Genomic DNA, 17,371 nt, shown 5'->3' with positions numbered 1-17,371 from the left:
GATAAATTGAACTGCAAATAAATCGTTTTTAAATGTAAGCATAAAGAGGATATTCATCACAGTCTATGTCTCCAAGTCCTCAAAAGGTGGAAATAAAACCAGGTACAGGTTCATGTTTATGCTTTGTACCTGGAATAATTTCAATTCCCTAGGCATTTAAGAGGTATAGTTTGAACATGCCACGAAAGGCCAAACCTTTGACTAAACCATACACGTTAAACCGCATAAAAAGTTTAACTTATTCAGTCGGCGCCAAAAACATTCATGCAATCGTAAAAGGTCAGCCCTAAGTGGCAACTGTGACTCTATAAAAAACACGTTTCAAAAACATCGGCGTTATTTTTCTAACCTTAAGACTATCCGGAGCTCGCTTGTTTAGTTACATTGTGTTTTGGAAAACCTCCTCGCGCTTGAGACAACCAAACTGTATGTAATTCACCGTGGCTTTCGTTGTTTTCTCAAATATCACAGATTAGCGAATTCAAATGGCAAGGTCTAACGCACATGGCTGGCTAATGTTATGTCCTATTCCAAGCGCTCGAGCTTCCTGAAAATCTGGTCGTTTCTGTTTAAAATCAACACTTGATGCAATAACCAGTCAAAACACATTACATGTCGAGGCGACTGGGATGAAAATACGCACATCTTGCCCGATTTGTGCTGGTATTAGAGGAATTTGCTGAATGTGACAATAACAGAAGGGTTCGATACCAGAACGGTGCCTGAAAATATAACAATTCTCAAACTTTGATCAATCGCATATTTTCTTTTCAACAATAACCAAACTTTAACCAGTCGTATCAATTTTCTTCTCAACAATATCCAAAGTTCAAGTCATCGTATCAGTTATCTCTACAATAATCAACCTATAATGAGTCGCATTAGTTTTTAATAAAACCCAGACTCATTCGCATATTTGGTCTTCTCAGTAACAACGAAACTTTAAACCAGTGCATCAGGGTTCTTCCCGATCCGTCGTACAAAACTTTGATTAATGAAATATTTTTAATTAAAGATGCCAATTTTCGTTTTTCATATATACCGTACATGTCTGCTCTTAAATGTAACTAAGTAAATGAGAACAGGAAAATACATAACTGAAATATTAGACAAGCAGACTCACATCTTTCCGGCGTTCTACACCGCAGTCAGCAATATTTTCAGTGGTCAATGAGGATGGCTTTACGTCGTTTTTAGCAATTTTCCAGCAATATCGCAATTGGATTCACACACTGTACCCATGTGGGGAATCGAACCCGGATCTTCGGCTTGACGAGCGAACGCTTAGACCACCAGGCTACCCCAGCGCCCTTTCCCCGTAGATCCAGGAGTCTTGGTTATATTTGCTGTTTAGGATTTCTCTCACACTAGTTCGTCGTGACTATAATGAATATGATGATGAAAGTGACAGGATAATTACTTGTTTTGTTTTTCTTGATTTTTTTAATGCCCTGGTCAATATATGGCAGCAGCATTACCATTCTCCCAAAATGAACCAATCTCGACCAGACAAACCCATGATAGAATCTTGGGCTGCATGTTATTGATTATATTGATTTACATTCATATCATTGTTGACTATTCCTTATCCAGGAATGTCTGTCATTTTACCTGTTTTCTCGACCATTGCTTCCAAATGAATTTGTCATTGAAACATGTAACTTTTTCAGCAATCTTTGGACAGAGATTAATCATTTTTGACACTGACCATTGCGTTCCAAAAAGCGTCTGACGAAATTGCGTATGGCTTTCAGCAAGGGAAGGCACAGCAGTCTGTAATCCGATCTTATCTGGTTTATTGATAAGGATACGAGCTAACAATTGTGTAAACATGCAACAGTGACTCTTAACATATCCATACGGGTCGATAAAAGATACAAAGAACATACCTTGCCTACAACATTTTTAAAAAAAATCTACATCAAACGTTTTTGTTCTCCATCCAGAAATGTTATGTTTTTATATAAGTCATTTGGGAATTATTTTATGCCACGTCTGTATTGCAAATATGTTTTATGATACAATCATCAAATAGATAATACTTTATTGATATGAAATTCCCACGTATGTTCAGATGTAATGAAACTTGTCAGACCCCAGTCTTATGATAAAAGCAGTTCACACGAACCCTTGTCTCGAGTTCAGAATGCTACACCTTCCGAGGCCTAACATTTTACTAACACAGGATGAATACTGAGCTCCCTGTGCTCCGTGAATTAAAATTGCATCAGCTAACACAACAACAGCACGAACTGTGAACCACATGCGTTAAAAAATTGACATTGATTAGTTGCTGTCTCTTTCAGATATTTCTTGTCGATATCATTCAAATCAAATATTTATTGCATAAACGTACCGCAAAGAAGGGTCATGTTCTAACTGCGATTCCCCTACGACCACCGGCGTTAGATCAAGTGATGAAGAATGCATAATTTGATCCCGTGGCCATTCAAATAACCTTCATTTCAATGTTTATCATCAGATATACAAATGAAGAGCCCACGTCAAGTCGATGAAACTGGGGGTATAACGTTTCAAATAAAAAAAATGAAAAGAAAAGTTATTTTTTTTAAAAATGTGATTTATGATGTGTTCATTAATAACGTCTATTGTGCCCCATCCTTGGGGATATCTGGTTAAAATAGTCTCTCCATCCATCTTCAGACTGAGTGTGTGAGTAGGTAAGGTGTTAGCACTATTCCAATAATAGCATGACTGGGGACACGAGACCTGGGCTTCACATGTAATGTGTGTGTGGGGAATCGAATCCGGGCGTTCTGCGTGACGAGAGAACGCTTTAACCACAAGGCTACCCTACTGCTAATCAAGCTCATTGGTGAGAATGTTAACTCGACATGTTGAAGACCGGGTTAAACACATTTCAATACGCCAGAGGAATGTTGAAAAGAACGACATAAAACCCTATTCGTTCTCCTTGCAAATCTTAACGGTTAGGCTTGAACTGAATGGCAACATCAGCAATTGGTCTGCTAACCGCCATGGTAGCATAGAGGGCAGAGCATTCGCTCGTCACACCAAAGGGCTTGTTGAATCCCAATATGAACGCAAACTGCTGTAACCCCTTCGTGTGGTTAAAAGCAACCACATTCGACAATCTCCAAACAGAGATCGATCAACGTACCATAATTCCTTCACATATACCGGCATTTAATCAAGTACTAATTAAACGAAAATATGAATACCGGACAAAATATCAAAGTACGCTTACGTCACTCATTATTCCACCAGTCTTATAAAAACGTTCTCTTCTTCTGATAAAAAAAAATAAATAGGCGTACCATAAGAGTTGGGCGACCTGAGACGCACACATCACATGCACTTTGGAAAATATTTACAACCGAGCCGTTCCAGGTGTGAGTCTACAATCACCTGAACAAAACACCCACAAGTCTGACTCACATGTAGGTTGCCGCACGTAAAGAGTCAATAAAACGTATAATATCGTTTTGAGCGCGCCATAAACGTCCTCTACAATGTCCTATTATAATCCAACTCGGAGACAAGGTATCACTAGAAACGAAACACACCACACCATGCTATCCTTGATCAACGAAGGAAAAGTGCACCTTGAAATATATATTTTTTGGCACACATAGCATAATTACTTATTACATTAGGGACAGGAAAATAGGATAGATAAAAACAACATGTATATAGACAACCTAAAATATATATTATTTTGAAATTTTAAACATATGCTTGCGTTTAACAGGCTGTGTGTGTTTTGGGGTGGGAATGTCTCTCTGTGTGCGTGCGTGTGCGTGTGCGTGTGCGTGTGCGTGTGTGCGTTTGTGTGTGTGTGCGTGTCTGTGTCTGTCTGTGCGTGTTAGGCAGGGTGTATAAGGAATTTCATAGAATAATCCTCAAAAGCCTCAAAATAGTTATATTTGCAAGAGACTATGCAAAACAAAATATTTCGGATCAAAATTTTAACTGCAACATAAAACTAGTTCTAAATGAGAAGTTGAACAAAACTCTTTTCCCTTCACTAAATTTCAGACCCTTACCAGCCACAACCCCATCCCATCCCATTCCCTCACCCCATCCACTCCACCCCCTCACCCCATCCCATCCCCTCATCCCATCCCATCCCATTCCACCCCCTCACCCCATCCCATCCCCATTCCATCTCATCACCACATCCCATCCCCATTCCATCCCGTCCCATCCCCTCACCCCATCCCTTCCCCATTCCATTCCCACCCCACCCCACCCCATCCCATCCCATCCACTCATCCCCTACCCTCACCCATCCCATCCACTCATCCCATCCCATCCCCTCACCCCATCCCCTCACCCAATCCCCTCACCCCATCCCCATTCCATTTCATTGAATTATTTTATTTTCAAAGGATACAGTCTTATATGCATAAGTATACCCTTCAGTATCTCATATATGAATGTATGCCTTGTTGAGTCGACTTTTATCATATATACGGTATACGCATACCAAGATGACTGGTCTGATGGTAAATGGAAGGTGCAAAATCCTGTTCAACTCCAGTGACGTGCTAAGTCATGAAGGCATGTGAGGGCATGCAATGGCTCAGTATTACTGTACGTTTATGTCATGTGTTCGTTGTAAAGTTGACGGGGAGTCTCCACTTGACTGTCTAGGTCTTCATATCTCAGAAACTATGTTGTTTCATTTTTTTTAATTGTTTCATTCAGCGACCGATTATTCTGGCTCCCTGTTGAATCTAATCCTAAAAACCTTCTGGTGGCCTTAATTATTCTCTTTCAATTCAAATTCACGCATTCACGAATGTCCAGATGATGTTGATGCCATTAAAAGCTTTACTGGTAAATCTGCAGTGAGGACATAGTAGACTTGCAATGTGGAAAGTGTTTTCTTCTCTCAGTAGTTGATAACTAGATACAGTGCTTTGTAGAGGGTGTTGTCATTATTGCTTGTCTATTTACACCTAACGAAATTGACTGTTTTGTTAACGGTATGATGCCGTCGTTTTCAGATATGTTTACAGTTTGCTTATTCTTGCGTAAAACAACATTCATCTGCTCATTTGTTTCCATTCATGTGTTCTTTTGATCTTCCATCAACTGTTTTCTGATGATACAGCATGAAAACCTTGGTATCAGCTGTTGTGAGTCGAGTGGCAAAACAGAGATACTAACCTTCCCAATCGAGCCAAAGTTATGACTAACTTACATCCGTAGAAAGTTTTATTGCAGTGGTTCAGTTATCAAGGGAGACAACTTTCAGTATGATCATTTGTGTGTATTCAAAGGAACGGTAGAGTAGCCAAGTGGGTAAAGCAGTCGCTTGTCACAACCAAAACCGGGTTCGATTTTCAGTTGATAAAATCGGTGAACCATTTCTGGTGTCCTCTGCTGGAAATATTGTTGAAATATTGTTGAAAAATTCACTCACTCCGGGTTCAACCGGTTCAGTTCTGTTACACTGATGAGAATAGCTGCGTGCAACAGGATTCGCTAACTCTCTATAATTCATAATTACTGCAATGTCTGGACAAGATATGCGAGGGCGGCTTGTGTTTAATGTAGCTCAACAGGACCTTCTCAGCTGACAGGCCATTCTTTCGTAACACCAAAAACAACAAGTAAAGGCCATTCGTTGACGCTAACCTATTTATGGCTTGAACACTAACTTCAGTTTGGTAACATCTAACAAGTAGAACTTATGCTGTCTTACAAGGCATATTAATTTCATCACATGAAAACACATGGCCTGAAGCGACACCGTAGCCTATTGGAATGGGCGTGCTCTTTGATAAAAAATGGCAAATTCAACATCAAATAAGTCCGCTAGAATATCTCTGTTTTTCTCAGAGGTTCCACAGTGGCCGAGCTATGATATATGTACATGCATACACGACGCGTGGCCGTCATAATCAAGCCCAGGGGGGTGGGCCTGCTTCTGAAAAGAAAATATAACAGGAAGGAAAAAGTGCACCAATGGTCTTTGATGTTGGCAGCATTCATAGATTGTGACGCTAATCAGATTAAAATTTTCCGATCGAGGGAATACAAAAACGTGCAAATCCAGCAGAACGCACTGTCAAAGCCTGAGGTCTTCATGCGGTCGACTTGCGGACATTCATGACCACAAAACATCCACTGGGAGAGTCTTTTAATTGTTCCCCTTTCAAAAAGATGTCCATCGCAGGCCTAATTGCATTTCCCTGCTATCCAATAACCCTAAGAGAACCATGGCCATTCATGCTCCGGCACATCATTGGCGGCCTACTATGTTAGAGACCTGCTGACTCATTACAGGTCTTTCTTCGCAAAGACAATAGGAAAAAGGGTTCGGAATCCCTAAAATTCATCCTTGCGCCTTCTCAGTTAGTTAAAGAGATTGGGGGCTGGGGTCGGGGCGCTACGATACCCCCACCCTTCTGATCAATGCATCAAGATCACATGTGTTTTGTCCTCAGTGTTTAATTAACCGTAGTGTGGGTTATTAATAAGGCATCTGCGTTTTTGAAGGATTGGTAGAGAGGAGCAGAGCTTGGCAGTTAGTTGAGAAACACCAAGCGGAGCGAACACCAAACTTATCGCCATTCTGCTTGATTAACTTCGCGCTAGAAAAACAAAATTGCATGTCTTAACATGACCAGCTGACTTACACAATTCCTCGCTATTCAAATCGCGACCCCCTATCATGTCCACCCCCCTCCCTCTCAAGTCTAATCCACGCTTCACATTGGCACGCTCGTAAAATGATATTAAGATGTGTTTCTTTCAAGCAAATGTACTTTTATTTGCATATAAAGAACTTCTTTTAATGGATAAAGTCGTTTACAAAACCCTTGGGAGCTGGCTGACAGTGCCACCACAATGTGCGCTCGCTTTATCTGGTTTATGCCTCTTCAATAGTGCAATTCTGATTTAATTCATGACAATAAATGATCTCCATAAAAAGATTATGGCAGCAGGATTTAATAAATATGTCCATTTGTTTCTGTCGCAATGTTACGTATGTAAAGGGCAGGAATGGTAACGTTTGTTCTTTCTGATTTTCAAAGTCAATGCGGTCAGTGAATCTACTAACAGGAAGGACAGCTTTCTTGTTTCCATTTTATTTTTTGGTCAGAAGCTCGGTTACAAATAATTCACCTACACTCATTGGCGCATTTCAGTATGTCGCCAAATCACTGTTGCATTTTTTTTTGTTTTAGTGAAAATTTGATTCTTAACGATTGGAGAACCAATCTGCGCATGACACACAACTTTGTTCTTTAAAATCTGTTATCGGTAGTTCATGAATATGTAGGAAAGATAGTTCGTTGAAAAGTTCGCCTGTGACGCTGAAGATTCCATGTTCGATTACCAACATGGTTCGAATGTGTGAAGCCAGTTTCCAGTGTTCCCGGTGTGATACTGACAGATTATTGCAAAAAGCGGCGTAAAACTACTCTTAAATTTTTGTGTTCGATATCTAATTAAAATACAAAAATTCGTGCGACTAGAACGTCAGAATTCATAAAAACCTGATTTAGAAGCACGTTTAACTATTACAAACCATGACATGGTGTTTGACTTAATGTGCTAACGGCGTCATGCCAGGGAACATTTAAACATATCATCTCACCCGATCAATTCACTACTATGGATGAATGTGTGAGTTTGGTTTTACGCCGCTTGTAGCAATGCCCCAGCAATATCACTGCGGAGGAAACCGAAATGGGCTTAATACATTGTACCTACTTGGGGAATCGAACTCGGGTCTTTGGCGTGACGAGTGAACGCTTAAACCACTTGGTTACCTTTGGAGTTTTGAAACTTTGAAGTTATGGTGACTGTTTTCATAAGGTTTTAAATTATTCAAATATTGGAAAGGTTTTATGCGTATAATGCTTTGTGAGTTTATGTCTCTGCTTATCAATAAATGCGGTGTAGTGTTATTCGTCGGAGTGCACGTTCCACAACCAACATAAATACAAACACGCAACAAGTGTACGTGTATCATATGCCAGCATGTACAAGGCCATAGGTAGACCAGCAGAAACTTTTTCTGCTTGAAAGTATTGGCATAATGCTCTTTTGACGTTGCTAGTGCCCCTTATTACGGAAAGTTACCTACGGTCCTGATGTAAACACTCAACTTTTGATATCAATAATCAGATACGCCCTTCTTCAAAAAACACATTCCACATGTGAGAATCAGTGTTGTGTATCATATAAAAAGATGAAAAAAATCCATTTCAAAAGTGGAAATGTATATCAGGGATTTCCTTAATACGCGTATCGCTAATTTTAGAAAATCAATCAGATAATATCAGATAGCATTTCCGTGTGTGATTTTCATTATCCCCCCAAAACGTCTTATAACTTGGTATGTAATTTGCAACTTTATACCAATGCGTTGTTGGAGACATAAGGCGATGAAAGCTTCAAAAACCAAGAACTGTTGTTCACTTTAATTAAAAATTCTCAGCCTACTTCCGCTTCAAGAGGAGCGCGTGCGAGAGACGTTAATGCCACGAGTAATTTTCAGCTTCTACAGAAAATATAAAAAATACATGAAATCTGTATGCAATAGCGCTGATCACGCCGATACCATGGTTAAATATTAACATAAAGATTAAAACTGAGCAAGCAAGAATGAGAACGAATGCCTGATCACTTGAATGTTTATCGCCGTCCGACGACTAAATCCCCACCATCTTTAAACCAATCAGTTTTACGGGCAACCAAATCCGAGTTAATTTTACCAATGCCGGAATCCTGATTCGCCGGTTCCTCCCCGAAATCCCCTTTGTCCTGGAGAGTAAGGGGGTCAACATTTCGATGACTCTTCCCTCCAGGCTCATGACTTCCAATTACATTCTTCCTCTTCCCTTATGGAATTAATCGGGATGAAGAGATGCTCGCGTGTAGAATCGATGTACAGCGTCCATTTCATTGCTTGAGCATCGATCTTTGAACCAAGGTTGAACCACACAGGGCTGAGCAATCTGGCTTCGCGGTTAGCCGCAGTTCGAGTGATACGTCCAATGGCATTTCACCTTAACCTTCGTTGGTCAGATGGCAAAGACGTTTGATGTTGTCCGGTCAAGTGGGGTCTGCGAAATTGTCGGACATTGTCCAGTGGCATCTGATTAAAGGAACAGTGTCCAATAATTTGTCTCGTATTGAAATAATTACCAGCGTATTGAACAAGAGCAATGATTTAATTTGTAACTATTATTTGTCGTGTATCGGTACTTCTGTGATAATGACCATGTAGCAGAATGTCAAAGCTGAATGACAATTTGCCGTTAAACTGTTGGCATTTAAGAAAACTACCAATATTTCGTGTGCTTGTTCCAAGGTGGGGTGAACGTGGAGAAATATACCATTCAACGCTCAGTCACATCATTTTCGTATAATTTAAACTTGCTGAGAGTTGAGTTGGTGAAACATTCTCTACGATTCAGGTGATACACACGCCACGATTTTACATTGTTGAGTCGGTGAAACATTCTCTATGACACCGGTGAAACACGTTCCACGATTTTACATTGTTGAGTGGGTGAAACATTCTCTAAGACTCCGGTGAAACACGCTCCACGATTTTACATTGTTAAGTGGGTGAAACATTCTCTACGATTCAGGTGATACACACGCCACGATTTTACATTGTTAAGTTGGTGAAACATTCTCTACGATCCAGGTGATACACACGCCACGATTTTACATTGTTGAGTGGGTGAAACATTCTCTAAGACACCGGTGAAACACGTTCCACGATTTTACATTGTTGAGTGGGTGAAACATTCTCTAAGACTCCGGTGAAACACGCTCCACGATTTTACATTGTTGCGTGGGTGAAACATTCTCTAAGACTCCGGTGAAACACTCCACGATTTTACATTGTTGAGTGGGGGAAACATTCTCTAAGACTCCGGTGAAACACACTCCACGATTTTACATTGTTGAGTGGGGGAAACATTCTATATTACGACTGAACATTGCTGATTCGCGGAAGCACGCAAAAACATACAGATTTTAATGTTAGTTTGGCTGATGACAGTGTCTTCACTATTCATTTTTGCTGAGATGAAACTTCTCAGTGTTGCTGAGTGAGTGAAACTTTTTCTCCGATTCAGCATTGACAAAGCTTTGATGCACATATATCCCAAATAGAAGGTGCATACACAAGTGCCTTAAAACTGTTGGACTATGAATGGTGACTAGCGACGACGTAAATGATAAGGCCACCCGAGCACATTCTAGAAAATATGACAAAAATAATTTTTCACAAAAAATGTGATGCTGGTTAAAACCTTGCGAGGTATTTTAAAGACACTGTTTGTTTGCCTCTACAGAATCCCAACGACCGAATTGTATGATCAGTGTACTTTAAAGCCAAGGTTCCTCTATCACTATACACAGGTATGATGAATGAATAAGTTTAACACTTAACCATAACATCGGGTCTCTGTAACGTTGGGGGAATCACGACGTAGCATAATCATGCGTTGTTACTACTTTAGCGAAGCTAACGAGCCTGGCATGGTGCTGGTAAAACTTGGTGAGTCTTAACAACCCCCGATCATACGTTCCTGGCACGCTCAAGGGACATAATTCTGATCATCGAATCTCGGAGAGCCATTGTAAAGAGCGTTCAACCGAAAGATCATAGCAGCCCCCATACCTAGCGATGACTTACGACGGTTGTAGTGCTGAGGAGGCTTGAACAATGGCGTTCAGAGCGAAATATCCTTTGACCACTCGTGTCTCGAAGCATCTTTGGGCACAACATATATTCGACAAGTAATAAAGTGATTAATGCCAAAAAAAATAAAAGTAAAAAAAAAATGAAAAAGAAGCCATGTTTTTTTAACGCAGTCTACATATAGATATACATTTATTTTAGACCTACAAATAATGAATTTATATTCTTTTCACTAATCTGTGATGCAGCAGTTTAGCAAGCAAGATCCAACCAAAAAATCACATTTTATATTTTTGGCGAATAATATACGTATCAAAACTGTAATATACGTATCAAGCTGAAGTATAACAAGCTTGTGAGTCACCATGGGAACTGTGGATAATGCACCTCTCAGAGCCGTTCCTATGTGAATTCTGTTGGTTTCCGACTACCTACTTTGGGAATGGAATTCGATTTTATATCATTTTCTAAAACGCAGCCAAATATGGAACGTTATCGAGACGAGTGATGCCCTTCTCCCACAGATCAAAGGATATCAATAAATGCCTATTTCTCCGCCTTACGCTCCACCAAGTTTTAATTCACGATAATTTGAAAGCAGCATAAATTAGTTTTACTTCAACTCTTGACATTCAAATCCTTTTGACGGATTCCCTAACGTTTGGCGGCCCAAGCAGGTTCGTGGTTTATTTGGGAATATATGCATTTCTACCTTAGGGCCACCGCGTTATGGCTTTCAAGAAGTCACATGGAAAATCCATACAGAGAAAAACCTCCAGAAGGACGATCATTGGGTGACAAAACCAATGACTTAATGGCTCTTCGGCTATAAATTGTTAATCTCAAAACGCATTATCATTGCCACCTAGCCATATTATCCATACGTGCGCTTGGCTAACCTCGGGGTTCGGCCCTGGCAAACCCAACTGTCATACCAGCCATAAAAATTGGTTTGAAGTTGAGTTCGGAACTTCCGCTTGGCGGAACAAGTTCAATAACTTATCCTGCAAGCGAATTCTCGAGACGCGCCCACTTCGTAATTGACATTCAGGAATCCAAAAGAGACAATGATAATTATGTCGTATAATTGTTTAATAACTCTCACACAACTTCAATATGCATAGGCGCTCTCGTAAATCATTTTATTTTTCAAAGGTGCAATTGAGCTCTTGGGAGAATTTATGCATTGCTTGCGAGTTCTATTTAGTCTATAATACAGGATTGGAATATTTTAAATCACCACACCTTTATCCAATTCTATTGCAAGTGACAAGTTTGGATTTAAGTAAAGGGATAGATAATGAAATACAAGATTACGAAATTGAAGTCAACGAATTCGGGTAATACAACATTCAAAAGCTTTATCTGAGTCCATTACTTACTGGGAAAGTATACTGCGATTTATTTCGCCAATAGCAAAATATCTTTAGAACCAATTGCGTGTTAATAAACACATCAGTGTAAACGAGTCAATTATTCGATGATATTTAGGAGACAGAGGTGCGACGCTTTTCAAGGAACATGGCAATATATCTTGGTTCTTTGAAGCAATTGTCAACAGAATGTGTGTACAATATGCGACTGACCTGCTTTTTTATCACATGTGTACCTCAGCTGAAATGGAGCAGTAGATGTATGGTGTTTACTTTCCGATCTACCTGGACCCAACATCAAAGGATGATACAAATTCTAAGCACGACTTATTTGCCTCCGTCAAATACAAGCCATATCATTTAGATCTATCTCTTTTGTTCGTTATTTGAACCCCGAAAATGCAGCCTACAGTGGGATTGTTAGGAGCAAAAAATTGTCTAAAAATTGTCAGTCCGGGGATAAAGCAGTCAGTGGTGTGTTTACTCTGCGCGCGTTTCATCGTGTCAAGTGTTTGCGAAGGGGGCATTTTTCAGCAGAGGAGGGACTTTGATTTACGGACAGTGCAGGGGAGGGGATTTATCAAAATTTGAGTGTTTGTCTTGCCTTTTCAAATCCAACTCTAAATTTCAAATTTTCAAGATGGCGTCTTGATTGATTGGGTTGAGGAGAAGGGGGTTGCAGTTATCAGCCTGTCTGCGCATCCTCGCTCCAGCGCCATCTGTAGGGGAGATGTGATTTGGCCTCGTGAGGTCACGGGACAGAGCGCGTGCGACCCCGTAAGGTCACGAACGACACACGATTGAAATGAACATGGTTTGAGGGCTTCTATTGTGGCTGTGGTTGAGAGTGCTTCTAACTAATTTTCCTAGGTCAACGAATGTCAGTCACAATGTCCTCTCGTTCCTTTTTTAATCTGTTTGATAGTTCTGCGGAACTAAATTAACCAAAGCACAAGGACTGCGGAAAAGAAGAAATTTCTCTTACAAACAAGATTCGTGGTTGAATATCGAATTAAATCCATTTCGTATCGCTTTTGGGTCGAATGTATTTTTGAACCTATGACCTCCCGTCTTTCTGTAATGACACGAACATGTTCCTGTAATTACTATCTCTCCATTCCGTAGCAAAACCCAATTTGAGGTTTGAACCTGTGGACTTGAGCTTTGTTTATTACTGGAGAATCGTTTTAAATTCTGAAAGTTGAAAGTGATTGGCGCTATTTTTGCTTAAGGAAATGATTAAACGTCCAAGGCTGGAAATTGAAACGAAGCATGTTTAGAACACAGTTTGTGCTCTAGCCAGTGGGTGTCAGTTGACCAAGTCATCAACATCGAAATGTCTCTCTAAAAGTAGGGCAACCCTTGCAAACAGCGTTATATGGCACATTTTACACCAAATCTCAGTCACTGTTAAGCATTTCATACAAGCCCCATGCTTTACATTTCAAACCACATGACAAGTTTACAGAATGCATAACACATCAAGTTTCAAACTTCAAACTACATGCCCATTATTCAGAATGCATAATACATCAAGCTCCACACTTCAAACTACACGCAGAGTATAGAGAATGCATAACACATCGAGCTTTACGCGTCAAACTACATTACAAGTATACAGAATGCATAATACATCAAGCTCCACAATTCAAACTACATGCAGAGTATAGAGAATGCATGACACATCGAGCTTTACGCGTCAAACTACATTACAAGTATACAGAATGCATAACACATCAAGCTCCACACTTCAAACTAGATGCCCACCATAATGAATGTACAACATATCAAGCCCCATGCTCCATGCTCCATGCTCCATGCTCCATGTTCCATGTTCCATGTTCCATGCACTACACATGAAACCACATGCCCAGTATAGAGAACATCATCTCCGTGATATTACGTTATCACCCATGCTAACTCGATGTAAGTCCCACTTGTCAAAAGTACCGTGGCTGTTTCCAAACATGCCACTGTGCTTGGCCAACATATCAAACCAGATGGCGCCGTTTTAAAACTGGCTCAAACATTAACTCTAAACATCCGCATCAAATATATTCCTGATAAGTTTAGCAGCAACCCTACCTTCTCATGCAGCATCACGATTTTTCCTGTGAAACTTGTCTCTTGTGAGAATGTTGCTGTGAAACTTGTCTCTTGTGAGAATGTTGCTGTGAAACTTGTCTCTTGTGAGAATGTTGCTGTGAAACTTGTCTCTTGTGAGAATGTTGCTGTGAAACTTGTCTCTTGTGAGAATGTTGCCGTGAAACTTGTCTCTTGTGAGAATGTTGCTGTGAAACTTGTCTTTTGTGACGAAGAGAGGGTTATTGAAAAGGGTAACCAAATATATATTTTGATCGGACAATTCAAACATATACATACATGTACATATGTGATTTTAGATTCTGTAGTAGTTATACGTATACAACTTTATAAACTAAACTAAACGCTATATAAACCGTCTTGTATATATCGACAAATACACCAGTACTAAACTAGTTTGAAGGTGTGCAACAAACCTCTTGACGTGATGGGATAGTAATATAGCGCTGGGTTGACGATTTCAGACAACCGGGCCCATTGTGTGGACACCAATAGAACAGTAATCCCTAGTTCTTGTCTAACAGCCGGCAATAAATACCAAAATCTACGTCATGAATACTTGATGACAATACCGAGCCCCAAAGAAGGTGCACAGCCAAGTCCCTGACTCACAGAATGTCTGAATGACCCATGTATCTCTCTGTTGTCAAAGATCACCATAATGGAGATGTTGTCCTAAACACATGCGCATACTGTTTGTTCTGTATTTTCATTTTACTCTGAATTGTTAGATGTTACAGGTACTAAACCAGGCAAAGGAAGGTATCCATCAAATGTTGATACATGCTATGTATAAGAGAGAGAGAGAGAGAGAGAGAGAGAGAGAGAGAGAGAGAGAGAGAGAGAGAGAGAGAGAGAGAGAGAGAGAGAGAGAGAGAGAGAGAGAGAGAGAGAGAGAGAGAGAGAGAGAGAGAGAAACGTCCTCCGCTTTTCGGAAACCGGAAACCGGTGTGCACGGGCATGTGCGCCAAAGCTGTACTGAATGCTGAACTCATGGATGTATATTTAATTCAGTTCTATCTTTTAAGTCTAACAAAAACGACAGCAAGGACCCCAGTCTGTTATTTGTCATTTTTAGTAACTATCATTTAAACAATTACTTTTTACCTCAGAGACTTATCCCGTCAAGGGATTGTGGCTCTGAGCATCCAACCATTCTGAAGGCGATATTCGAACCCCCAATCATTCGTAACTTTCAAGTCAAAAGAAAAAAAGTAGAGACTGCTCAACGAAATTTAGACAAACTGTGCCACCTTATAACGATAACAAACATCTAAAAGATGAGCGATATAAACTGCCGGTAAGACCAGTAAATTACAAACATTATCAAACTGTTTTTCTGAGTTGAAACCCGCCATTGAAACACTGCATTCTTAAGAACGAAAACCCAAATGAAATCCACAAAATACACCCAGAAACGAATAACCTTTAAATTCCTTTGTTACTTTTAACATTCAAAATGGGTGTATACTTTCTTTTGCCCCTCAGTATATACAAAAGGCGTATCCATTTATCTACTTTGCCATAACGATGAATGTTAAATATCAGATGATATTCACTGTGTAACAGCCATATCGTTTACATGTAAACGTCATTCCTTTTTGTTGGGTACAACATTTGGTCATGGCATTTCTTGGAAGAAAACGCGCTCTAACCTGTAAGGAGCATCATTTTTCTAATGTTTTCGTTATGTAACTGAAAATACCATATGTATTCTCTGGCACATTTTGCTCCAAAGCCTCGTTTTATGTTGCGTGGAAGACGGTGTATTCTGAGAGAGAGGTTCATTGAATTACTGAAAGCAATATCTCAGAGGATAATCTTTGAAGTTGAGTGTGCTGGCTGGAGCGACCTAAAGGTCAAAAAGCTGTAAATGTTTTCAAGCATGAATATTTATGTACAGCGGTAACTATCAACTTTGAAAATGCGGCAAAAAACTTTCTGTACGGAAAATGTGTCTCTTTTAGCAACTTCTGAAAGGAATGAAGTTGCTCTGCGTTTGACGAATACGAACAAAAGGGCCTGTGTGGTTTGAATGCCTGGTTTCATTTTAGTACCGTTATTGTATTGTAAACTAACACTTATGTCTTCATGGGTTGGATGATAAGGATTCTCTCCGTCTGTCATTCCTATTCCTCGATATGTTTATGTTCAGGAGGAGGCGGTCACGGATGGTGAAGTATCGCACTGGCAACTGGAATCGCTTGAAACTGAAGGATCCTGATTCGGCTAATGCTTGGCAAACTCGTCTCTCGAATACGTTGAAGCTCTGTCGTAGAATGGGTACCCGAGAGTTTGAAATATTTAGCGACATTAGTCGCATTAGTGAACAGCTGACGTGCTGGACGAACTCCAGATGTTTTTCATGGATGTCAACTGCGGTGTTTGGATAAAGGGTGAAAGGCTATGGATGAAAGGTAATTTCTCTAATATGAGTGACGCAGTATATTCCTAATAAATATTCCTTCACTAGGTGAATAATACTACGAAGGCGACAGCTGTATAGATATACTGAACACCAAAACAAACGCAACTTTCGAAAAAAGAAATCTCAGAGAAAAGTAAGCGTTCGTGTTTATGTCTTCTATTCAAAAACTCAACCAAAAAAATGAGTTGTGTTTCTTTTTCTTTTCATTATACATTTGAAACAACAACGGTGATAAAACGACAATGACGGGCACTTATTAGCTGATGAAGGACGAGGAATATACGTCGCGTTTCTCATATTACCGAAGTTGACATCCATTTTATATGTATCACTTCTAAATGCCATTCAAAGACTCTTTCGATTTTCAGTTGGTAGAGGGCCGGTGGAAAACATATTTTGTTTTAAAAAGTGAAATATGCATTTTTATTGTTCTCAGAGTGAGACAATGTTTTTCGGCGGGCGATTGGAGGAACAATAACATTTTGGTTTTTTTTATTTTTGGCGAGATAATTTCAGACTGACGTGAAACACGTCATCATTTTAATGGCCTTATCCTAGTTATAACAACCGATAGCTTCGTTTTGCACGGACCTCAGACGCGGATGATAACATGATAAGAAGTTTTTAAAAAACAAAAAATGGAGCATGTGCTTATGTATCAAGTGTCTAGACTGACATACCCAGGCCGAAATTCAGCAGGGACATGCTGCAGAATACATGGAAGTAATCCCTGGATAATATTCTAGAGAATTTGGAGAATTTGGTCAGCTTGAATGTCGATGCACGGTGACCACGTGACCA

This window comes from Haliotis asinina, chromosome 3 (genome assembly GCF_037392515.1).
Source record: "Haliotis asinina isolate JCU_RB_2024 chromosome 3, JCU_Hal_asi_v2, whole genome shotgun sequence".
Classification (NCBI taxonomy): Eukaryota; Metazoa; Mollusca; class Gastropoda; order Lepetellida; family Haliotidae; genus Haliotis; species Haliotis asinina.
Note: the sequence above shows the minus strand (reverse complement) of the source record.